Source organism: Tenrec ecaudatus, chromosome 6 (genome assembly GCF_050624435.1).
Source record: "Tenrec ecaudatus isolate mTenEca1 chromosome 6, mTenEca1.hap1, whole genome shotgun sequence".
Lineage (NCBI taxonomy): Eukaryota > Metazoa > Chordata > Mammalia > Afrosoricida > Tenrecidae > Tenrec > Tenrec ecaudatus.
This window is the reverse complement of record NC_134535.1, coordinates 125362901-125374397: the sequence shown is the minus strand read 5'-3', so window position 1 is coordinate 125374397 and position 11497 is coordinate 125362901. Positions and strand designations below refer to the sequence as shown.

General features: G+C 39.7%; 1 non-coding gene across 1 annotated transcript; it reads right to left on the bottom strand.

The window, feature by feature from the left end:
- Positions 1-237: 237 nt before the first annotated feature.
- On the bottom strand, positions 238-393 carry LOC142451906 (U1 spliceosomal RNA). The gene has a single exon (XR_012785011.1). It is a non-coding gene; the product is annotated as a U1 spliceosomal RNA (small nuclear RNA).
- Between the last annotated feature and the right edge of the window lie 11104 nt (positions 394-11497).

The window sequence follows — 11497 nt, the reverse complement described above, 5'->3', positions numbered from 1 at the left end:
TAAGGGTGCTACAGCAAAGTGTGGTGAAGAAAGCATGGTACTCAGCTATCAACTAGAATAATGCCTGGGGTCTTAAAGGCTTATATTCAAACAAGCAGCCATCTAAGTGAGGAGTCAACTCAGTCCACATGGAAAAAGCTCATCAGCTTGGGTGGTCCAAAAGTGACAACTACAAAACTCGATTGTGGTGAGGAGTATCGCATCAGAGCAAAAATTACGAACACACAATTTTTTTTTCAGGGGAGAGCACGAACGCAGTCCCCCACTACCACAAATTATGCAGTCCACATTTGGGGAAATCGCAGGGGTCAGCACATCCGGAGTGCAATGGATAAGCCTCGCCCTGGGAAAACCACCTTCGTGATCATGGTATCTCCCCTGCCAGGTAAGTATTACGAACACCCAATTTTATGGAAGGCTGCAGAAGATGGGGGAAGCCCAAAACGCATCTGTAGAGTAGCTGCTCAGACTGAGCCACTGGCAGATCTGCTCTAGCCACAGGCAGAAGTTGAGATTATTCTCACTGAGTTAGTTAAAGTTCATTGTGCTAACCTGCCTGATAAACGCATGTGGGGTTAATTGAAAGGCAGAGAGACAAATAGCTCAGTGAGCCTCACCTTTCTAGTTCTCGGGTCTCTTGCTTTGTGATGGTCGGGCCAGGGTGCGATAGCCTTAGCCAGTTCCCTCTTCAGCTGGTAAAGCTCATTTCTTGCAAGACATCCCAAGGACCTACCCCAATGCAGCCCTGGGTGCTGGAGCAGCCGTGTGGAGATGCTTACACATTCACTGACTCAGCTTTCCTCCTGCAGTCGGCATCACTGTGTGTTTTGTGAGATGGAGGAGGACTTTGTGGATTGGTGTTGGACACATGGGTTAATGTTGAACTTGTGGGCTTGGGCAGCACTGGGTTGGGATGTTTTCTTCAGGCACACTTAGCCTTTATATAAAACTCTCTCTTCTACATATGAGTGTCTGTGCACTTGTTTTTCTAAAGTACCCAGACTAACACAATCACTATCAGGCAGAGATCATTGTAATCTTGATTATGCTGGATTGAACACAACACTTGGTCAGTTGACCACCCTCTAGATGCGATCTGAATTTGTTTCTGGTGCAATAATCTCTTATTGGTTTCATGAGAGAAATTTCTTCCCTGGCCCTTTTTGATTATTCCGTCTTATGCATTATTAGTATTTTTGTCTGTATACTATTATGTTTCTACCCTTACCACCTTAGTGCGATTTTGTTTTCTATTCTTTTCTGTTGGGTCTCCCAGCTGTGAGGCATAGGAGGAGTGGATGTGTAACGATAATTATGGTATAGAGGGATATAGGGAACACGGTGTAGGTGGGATGGGGGAGATAGGGAGGGAAGGGGGATTTGGGGAGTAACTAATAAAGCCAGGAGGGGAGTGAGCGCTAGTGTGAATTGTGATTGCCTGAATCATCTTGGGGACAATTATTCATGGGGGAAGGGGAAAGTTCTAAAATTGATATGGGGTGATTGTGCAATTCTCCGCGATATGATTGAATGATTGAACTATTAAATTATAGGATATGCAAATTACTTTCCAATAAAACAGTTGAAAAAATAAATGGGAGAAACCAAAGGGAAGAACATGTTCCTGGTGTGGTGCAATAAGAGAATTCCAAACTTCATCCTAATAATTTTTTTCATGGCATGAAAAATGAGACAGATATAATAGCTACTAAATTTCAATTGATAGCTATAAAAGATTGAAGGGGCCCTGGTGACACTTTGAATTGGGCTGCTAACAAGGTCAGCAGTTCAAACTCACCAGCTGCTCCATGGCAAGGAACCCCTGGAGCCCTATACAGGTTCCCTGTGAACCTGAATCAATTTAACGGAAGTGGGTTTTATTTTATAAAAATTTAGGTGGCTCAGCTTCCCCACCAACTTTTCACATGATTAAAAGTATCATTACAGATTTGCTCATTTTATCTTAATCTCAATTTAAAATCTGATGCGAACACCCACAAAGAAGTCTACGATCCCTTCAGAGCCAGTCTGGATTTCACTTGTTCAAAATAAAGGGGGAAAATTACAATTCTGTGTGAGACAGGTAGGCCAGGATCTCTTGGTCTAACTCCAATAGGAAAGAAGAGGCCATTTTCATTGGTATGGATAAACTTTATTTGGATTATTGGACACTGGTGCTTAATACACATCATACTTAATCCTGCCCAGGAAAAGGTAAAGGGCAATACAATTAAACTGAGAGGACATAGTGGTGCAATTACAAAGGGCATGTATTAGGAAAAGTATGATGGATAGTGGGGTTTATGAATGAGAATATTGTTGTATCACTCCTTCCATGATACCCAAAGGAGCCCTGGTGGCTAAGCCTATGTGGTAAGCAGTGGGCTCGTAACCAGAATATGTGGCAGTTTAAGTCCACCAGCTACGCTGCCTGAGTTAGTCTCAGAAACCCTCGAGAGTAGTTCTCCTTGGTCTTACAGGGCCACCATGTGTCAGAATCAACTTGATCGTAGTGGGTTAGTGAGTCTCATAACACCTATGTTACAGAAACTGTTGCGATGCTGTTACTAGACTGTCTTCCATCTGAAGGCTCTTTTCCATGTTCAGTCAGAACTACAAAGCATGGAGTCAGGCTTGCCACACAAGCAAAGAAGTTTATTAAAATAAAGAGCGCCAAGGCTATGGATGACAGTGGCAGTCCAAAAGACGCTTGCAGGCTCTCCACATGAAATAAGCATCTGGTGATTTCCCTCTGACCGTAAATGAGGGATGAGAATAACCTGGTTATCGGAGAGTGTTGTAGAGCTGATTATAGTAGATTAAAATGGCACATCAGGCTTGAATGGTTAAAACCTTGACCTCCCTTTTGATCACTTTTAGCTTGACCTGGTTTTTAATAGTTTGGTTTTTGTTTTCAAATTAGGATTTATCTCTAATGTATTTTTTATTATTGGTAGCATTCTTGACTGTGTTATGTGTATGTATATATATATACATATATATATAGTATATGAAATCCATGTTGGGAGAATCTACAGAGACAATAACTAGAGGAATGGTTCATGAGAGGTGTGGCATGAGAGGTGGGCTGGGCGGGTAAAGGGGAACTGATATCAAGGGATTCAAGAAGGCAGATAATGTTTTGAACATGATTGTGGTAGTGATTGTATGACACTGCTTGATATGATTGAACTATTGAATGTCTGGACTATGTATAATGCCTGGATTATGTCCTAATAAAATGGATTGAAAAATAAAATAAAAAGCACCTTGCAAGGGAGACACGGAGAGGGCACGGAGGCAAAGCAAACCATGTCTCTTGGAGCAAACGAACAGGGAAAGTTTATAAAGGGGCTTGATGTTTGTTTACTCATGGTAGAATTAGCCTTAGAGGATGGGTTTTCATAATAGGGCAGGTGCATGTTGTACAGCAGGATCTTCTTAAGCCCCCTCTCTAAATGTTCTCTGATTTCGTTATCTCCATTTGTGGATATTTAATCTGTATTTGCTCTTGGGACTGATTCATTGGTTACAATTGGGTGCCGTGGTGTGACGAAATAAGTTGGAATACCAGTTATAAAGAAGTAATAGTTTGAAATATTTCAAGCTTAAGAAATAACAATATGTGGGGGTGGGGGGAAGAAGACACAAATGACTGCTACCCCAAGGTTGTGGAATTGGCAGCCATTGGACTTTTAGTTTGTATCTTATGTTTTGCAGGTGCCCACTGAAAGGTGGCCTGGGACTAACATTATATTTACTATTTTAACACTCTCCGTGCTTTCTTGTGCCATGTATTATCAGTCTGGTAGACATGGTAGGCAGTGACATGGTTCTGCCTTTGTGAATGAGTGTTATTGAAAGTTTTGTCCTATCAACAACCCCCCTTGTTTGTGTAAAAGGGGTCCACTCAACAATTCATGTATTGTAATCAGAAGCTGATCTATACTTGTATAATTTTCTTCTCTCAACAGTGTTTTTAAAATCTATATCATTGGCTAAATTAATGGCACTCTCAATAAAATTACCTTATGCCACGAGGGGATGATATATAATGTTCTCTATCATGAAATAATAACGGTGTCTCAATAGTGAATCAGAGACATATATAAGCCATTGATATATGGATGGATTTGGGACTCACACTTAATTTTAACCTCAATCTAAGAACAATTAGTTCTTATGACATGGTCCCGTTCACCCTCTATAGCAAATGTGTGTTGAAGAAACCAGATGGTGCCTACAGTCTTAAAAGCTTGTCTTTACAAAAGCAACCAAGGCCACATGGAAGATGCACACAGTCTGTGTGGTCTAAGGATTGTCAATATAAAATCCAAATCCAAAGGAGGGAATGGTCTCAGAGCTTAAATTATGAACACCTGGTTTGCAGAGAGGTATGGATGACAGTGGAAGGACCGATTTGTAGGGTCTTCACTTGAATTAAGCCTCTGACCACAGTACAGGGCTGTGAATAACCTTGCCACCAGACAAAGAGCATTGCAAAGTCAATTGTAGCAGATGCAGCTAGATGCAGTTAGATTAAAATATAATACTATTTGATTTTATCTGCCTTTTTACCCATTTTAATGTTGTTTCAGTTTTTAATATTTTCTGCTTTCTTTTCTATGAAGGTTTTTCTATAATCATTGTTGGGTTTTATTTATTTGTTTGCTTCTGTATTTGTGTCTTGTATGATTTTATGTGAATTCCAGGTAAATAGATCTGTAGAGACAGTAACTTGATTAATAACTGCCTGGGAGCATGGCAGAGGAGGAAGGGGTGGGGAGCTGGGGGCAGGATAGGGGAGCTAGCAATGAGTCTGAGAAGAAAATGTCCTGAAATTGATTGTGGTGATGATTGCACCCCTCTTTGTAATATGTTTGATAGATTAAATTGCATGGTGTGTGAGGTACTTACCAAAAACACTATTTTAAACAAATAAAAAAAGTATACATCACAAAACAACAAGTATAACAGCTTACACATACCCAGGGACAGTTTTAAATTCACAAAATTCAAAGGCATTCAATAGCAACACGATAGCAAATATAATAAAAAGCACTACCTAAAATCTAATGATTTGGGCTCCACGATGTGATCTTGTACTGTGATCTCAGGGTAAGCTGTCTACCATCATCTACCTCTGGCTTTTGGTTGGGTAAACTTAAGTTTCCTATTTACTGGTGTCCCTCTCAGGTGAGAATGAACTGGTCTTAGTTCTTCCGAGATTGCACAGGCGACATCGGGTTTTTAACTATTGTTACCTTGGTGACTAATAAGTTCTTAGGGGGTGGTTAGAGCATTGATTATTTTAAACAGTACTTTGTTTGGTTTTTCTCTCAGCCCCCTGTTACTTCTTTCCTTGCAACTCATATCCTCTTCTTCTAGCCCTTTCAGCTTTATCTAGGTTGGCTGCTCCCAGCTCTTTACCTTGGTGGAAGCAGCTATTCAGAATGGCACCTGTAGCCCTACCCAGAATTGCTGCTTATCTCTTTTAAACGGTGGATAACAATATTTAATAAGGCTATAATTCACTTATAAAATATCTTTTAAAAGTAAAAAATGTAATAGGAATTAATTATAAAAGTTGTTAAAATTGTTTTAAAAATTGTTTAAAAAATCAGAATAAATATATATGATTACTCTTATTTTTAAGAGTAAACTTTAAATAAACCACATAGTAATCTTTAAATGATACCTTATATGTCAAATTATGAATTATTTAATTTCTGTATTAAACTTTATGGGTAAGCATAGTAACTCTTGGTAAATTTACTGTCATTTTTGCTGTCAGGTTTAAAAGAAACAAAGTTGCATCCTAGTTTAACAACTAAAATTAAAACTAATAAAATTATAACATAAATCCATGTGCTACTTTCCAATATCAGACAAAAAAACATAAGTGGAAACAACAACATAATTTCTCAACTCAAAAGATAAGCAGACACCTCATTCATGAAATAAAAACCTTTTAGCATGTTTTATTTTTTAATCCTTATTGGCATATAACTCAGGTATCCTACAATTCATTATTTGAGTATTTTTAAAAGAATTGTGCATTCATCATCCCAATCAATTTTAAAATACTTTCTTATTTCTTGTTTTCATTGTTACTGTCTACTTCTTTTCCCTCAACTTCTCTGGTCATAATCCTGAAAAACTATTCATCTATTTGCTGTCTCAATAGATTTACCTATCCTGACACTTATGAAAAGAAATTGATTCCAGTCCAAAAAAACAACAAATGAATAAAACAAAAAACATCAGCTATAGCAGAATAAAGCACAAAAGAACCTCAATCCAAAAGACAGTAGAACGTAATAAAAACTAGAAAATTTTAAAAATAGATTAAAAGGAAAACAAATGATTAGGTGTTAATTTTTACCATAACTATATCTATAATAATCCACATTCCAATGCACTTTGTCTGGGAGAAAGACAACCCATATCCTGATCAAAGGGCATAAGGCATTCATTGAACTGTATATGGGGACTCAGCAAATGAATTCCAGCTTTCAATGTCATCAGTAGGCTTCTGAAAACTGGGAGCTCAGAACTGAAGCTTTGATACAGTCTTCCCCTCTGATCGCGGTTTTTATTGCTAATAAGTCTTTGATCACACTAGCAGGCGACTTTTAGCACTCTTTCATAAGCAGAAAATCTTTTGTAATTTTCTATGAAATTTCAAATTAGCACACTCATTACACTTAGGAATGTGTTCTTTTAAAACTTTTGCCTCCCAAGCAAATTGCACACAAAAAGAAGGAATTATTTAACTCAGTAACTAGGAAACATCAGCTTTCTTCACCACATTTGCTTGTTCACCCGCTTTGGCTTCAGCAGTTGTGTCGGGAGGGTAAGCATCATAGAGTGCAAATTTAATAAAAGAAAGTATTCATGCATTGAGGGAGTGCTTGAGTAGAGGCCCAAGGTCCTTCCGCCACCTTAATACTAAACCTATAAATATAGGCACATAGTTCTATATCCCCATCCTCATGTATATATTTGCATATGTACATGTCTTTGTCTAGACCTCTATAAATGCGCTTTGCCTCCTAGATCTTTCCTCGATTTCCCTTGACTTTCCTCCTGCCCCACTATCATGCTCCGTCCCCATCTGGGTTACAGCTATTCCTCTTCATTATGTTATCTCACCATTGATCATTCCCTACAGGTCTGCCACTCCCACCTCACCACGAATTTGGATCCCATGTTTTTACTTGTCCCTGGGTTTGTTAACACCACTTCCTTACCCCCCACCTCCCCCTATCCCAAGTCCCCCCGGAACTGTTGGTCCCGTTGTTTTTCCTCCAGCCTATCTTATTTAGACAGACCTGTGGAGATAATAACATGCACAAAAACAAGACAGAGGAAAACAAAGCAACAGTATTCAGCAAAACAACAACAAACCACTGACAAAGAACAAAACACAACACATCAAGAAAGAAACGCTTATAGTTAGTTCAAGGATCATTTGTTGGCCTTTAGGAGTGTTTTCCAGTTCAGTCTGTTGGGGCACCACGCCCTGGGCCCAAAGTCCACTTTCAGCATTCCCTGGGGACCTCGCCACTTCATTCCCTTACTGTTCTGCTGCACTCCCCCAGTGCTTTGCCACGGTGTGGTGGGATCAGGTCAGGTGCAATTCCCACACTGTGTCTCCGGTGTTGTCCCCTGTAGCGCCATGAGTCATTGAGGGGCATCATGTCTCATAGTGCGGGCCAGCCATGTTGTCCTCTCTGTGGACTGGCTGCTCTAATCAGGAACATCATCCTCACGGCCTGGTGGGCCAGGTTGTGCTCCACTGTCTCCTCCTCCCCCTTCATCTGCTCCTGTGTGCTCTGATCAGATATATCCCTCTCCCGGAGCTGCAAAATCAATGTCGTCCTTTGAAACAAATTCTTCTGGGGGGAGGGGCAAGCATCCACTTAATATTTGGTACTGCGGCCAGCCTCCCAGACCTGTCCACTGGTTCCCTACTCCACGCCGGAATGTTCCATTCACACCTTTAGGCACTGGGTTGAAGTCTGGTCCCTCTTTCCCTGTGGAGATATAAACAATACCCTCCCCTTGGGTGGGTTAGTGCCCCATGCCCCCACTCCCCTTTTCTTCCTTATATTCATCCTTTTGTTTTCCTTTCCCCACCTCCTCCACCGTTGTCTACCATGTGCATCCCTGGTTTTGGTCTGGTCTCTTCCATACTACACAGTCTTCACCCAAAAACTGTTTTTATACAATAGATTTTTCCCTATGACCCTTTGGCATTTTTTTAAATACTTACCTCAGGAGGCTCATGTTGTACTTGTCCTTTTGTGCCTGACTTACTTCACTTAGCATGATTTCCTCCAGTTCTTCCCATGCTGCTATGTGCTTCATACATTCATCACTTCTTTTTAGTGATGCGTAGTACTCCATTGTATGTATATACCACAGTTTTTTAATCCAATCGTCAGTAGATGGAAATTTGGGTTGCTTCCAGCTCCTTGCAATTGTGAACTGTGCCGCAATGAACATTGGAGCACAGATGTCTGGCCTTGGTTTGTTTCTTGCCTCTTCTGGGTATATGCCCAGTAGAGGGATTGCTGGGTCATACTGTAACTGGGTCAATTTCCATCTGTTTTAGATATTGCCAGATTGATTTCCATAGTGGCTATACATACCTACAGGTCCACCAGCTGTGGATGAAAGTTCCTGTCTCCCTACAGCCCCTCCAACACTAGTTGCTTTCTGATTTTTTTGAATTGGGCTACCTTTAAAGGTGTCAGGTGGTTCCTCATTGTTGTTTTAAATTGCATTTCTCTTATGGTTAAAGATCGGGAACATTTTCTCATATGTTTGTTGGCCATTCGGATCTGCCCCAGTGAAACTTCTGTTCAAGTCCTTTGCCCACCTCTCAAGTGGGCTATTAGTTTGTTTGTTTTTTCTCTTTTTGGAAGCTAGCAGAGTATTGTAGATTTTAGTAATAAGGCCTTTGTTTGATGTCCCAGTGCTAACGATGTTTTCCCAGTCCATGGACTCTCTCATTATTCTCTTGGTGAATTCTTTCGATGTACACAAGTGTTTTATCTTCAGTATATCCCATTTGTCAATTTGTGCCTCCTCTGTGTGTGTGTCCTTTCCTATTTCTGATACCTGTGTATTCCCTGCGTCAAAGTTCTCAAGTTAGTCCCAATTCCCTTATTGGTGGCCCTAATATTTTGGGGTTTAACATCAAGGTCTGTGATTCACCTTGAGTTTATTCTTGTGCATGGAGTGAGTTAAGGGTCTTGCTTCATTTTTCTGCAGGTAGATATCCATTTTTTTCCAGTACTACTTGTTAAAGAGGGCATCTGCTTCCCATTTGATATTTTTGGAGCCCTTATCAAAGATCTGTTGTCTGTATGCTGATGACTTTATTTCTGGGTTTTCAGTTATTTTCTATTAGTCTGAGTATCTGTCATTGTACCAATACCGTGCAAGTTTGAGAACTGTGGCTGTATAATATGTGCTAAAGTCAGGTAAAGCAAGCTCTCCCACGGTTTCCTTCTTCTTGAGGAGTTCTTTGCTAATTCTTGGCTTCTTCCCTCTCCATATGAACTTGGTAATCAGTTTTTCCATTTCTTTGAAGACAGATGAGGGTAATTGTATCAGGATGGCATTAAACTTACATAGTGCTTTTGGTAGAACTGATCTTAACTATATTGAGTCTTCCAATCCAGGAGCATAGAATATTCTTCCATTTTTTGAGGTCTCTCTTTGTTTCTTATAATAGTGTTCTGTAGTTTTCCCCAGAGAGATCTTTTGTTTTTTTAGTCAGGTATATCCCTAGATATTTCAATTTGTATTTGGCCATTGTGAGGGGTACCACCTTTTTGATCTCTTCTTCGGTGGTTTTATCCAATGTGTATAAGTCCGATGGCCTTCTGTTTGTTGATCTTGTATCCTGCCACTCTGCTTCCAGTACTCCCCTTGTGGAACTTTTGGGATTTTCCATATACAAAATCATATCACCTGCAAATAACGATAATTTCACCTCTTCTTTCCCCAGATGAATACCTTTGATGTCTCTTCTTTGCCTTATGCTGTTAGCTAAAACCTCTAGCACGATATTAAATAAGAGTGGGGGCAAGGGGCATCCTTGTCTGGCCCCCTTTTTCAGTGGGATTGTGTTAGTTTTTTCTCCATTGACTACTACGTTGGCTGTTGGTTTTTCATATATAGCTTGTATTGTCTTGAGAAACTTTCCTTCCATTCCTGTCTTCACAAGTGTCTTAAACATGAATTGGTGTTGGATGTTGTCGAATGCTTTTTCTGCATCTATCGATATTATCATGTGATTCTTATAGTTTTTCATGTCAATGTGATGAATAACACTAATGGTCTTTCATATGTTGAACCATCCCTACATCCCTGGTATGAATCCCACTTGGTCATGGTGAATTATTTGTTTTATATACTTTTGTATTCTGTTGACTAGTATTTTGTTAAGGATGTTTGCATCGATGTTCCTTAGAGATATTGGCCTGTAGTTCTCGATTCTTGTGGTATCCTTGCCTGGTTTGGGTATCAGAGTTATACTAGCTTCATAGAAGGAGTTCGGGAGTTTGCCATCTTTTTCTATGTTCTTGAAAAGTTTGTGTAGGATTGGTGTTAGTTCTTCCCAAAATGCTTGTTAGAATTCTCCAGTGAAGCCATCTGGTCCAGGGGATATTTTTGTTGATAATCCCTTGATCACATTTTCTATTTCTTCTATTGCTATGGGTCTGTTGAGATTCTTGATGTCCACCGAGGATGGTCTAGGGAAGGATTGTTTTTCCAAGAATTTGTCCATGTCTTCCAAATTGTTGAATTCATTGGAGTACAATCCTTTATAGTACTGTGTAACTATCCTTTTGATTTCACTAGGGTCTGTTGTAATGACCCCTCTTTCATCCCTTATTCTTGCTTTTGAAATTTGTTCCCTCCTTTTTTGGTCTATCGATTTTGATTATCCTTTCAAAGAACCAACTTTTAGTGATATTAATTTTTTCTATAGTTTTCTTATTTTCCCTCTCCTGGATCTCAGCCCTGATTTTTATAATTTCTTTTCCTTTGCTGTTAGTAGGATTGTCCTGCTGACTCTGCTCTAGTTTTTGTAAATTTTGTGCCAGCATATCAATCATTAGTCTCTCTTCCTTTCTCAGGTGTGCATGTATTGCTATGAAACTTCCTCTGATGATTGCCTTTGCTGTGTCCCTTAAGTTTTGGTACATCGTGTGCTCATTTTTGTTGGTTTCTAGAAATTTCCTAATTTCATCTCTGATCTGCGCCAGTATGCACTCCTTTTGCAGTAGAGAGTTATTCATCCTCCAATTGTTTGCTCTTATTTTCTTTGTCTTCCTTTTGTTGATTTCCAGCCTTATGGCACAGTGGTCAGAGAGAGAGAGGTCTGTATTATTTCAATGCGCTTAAATTTACGCAGATTTGCCTTATGCCAGAGCATATGGTCTATCTTTGAATATGTGCCATGGGGACTTGAAAA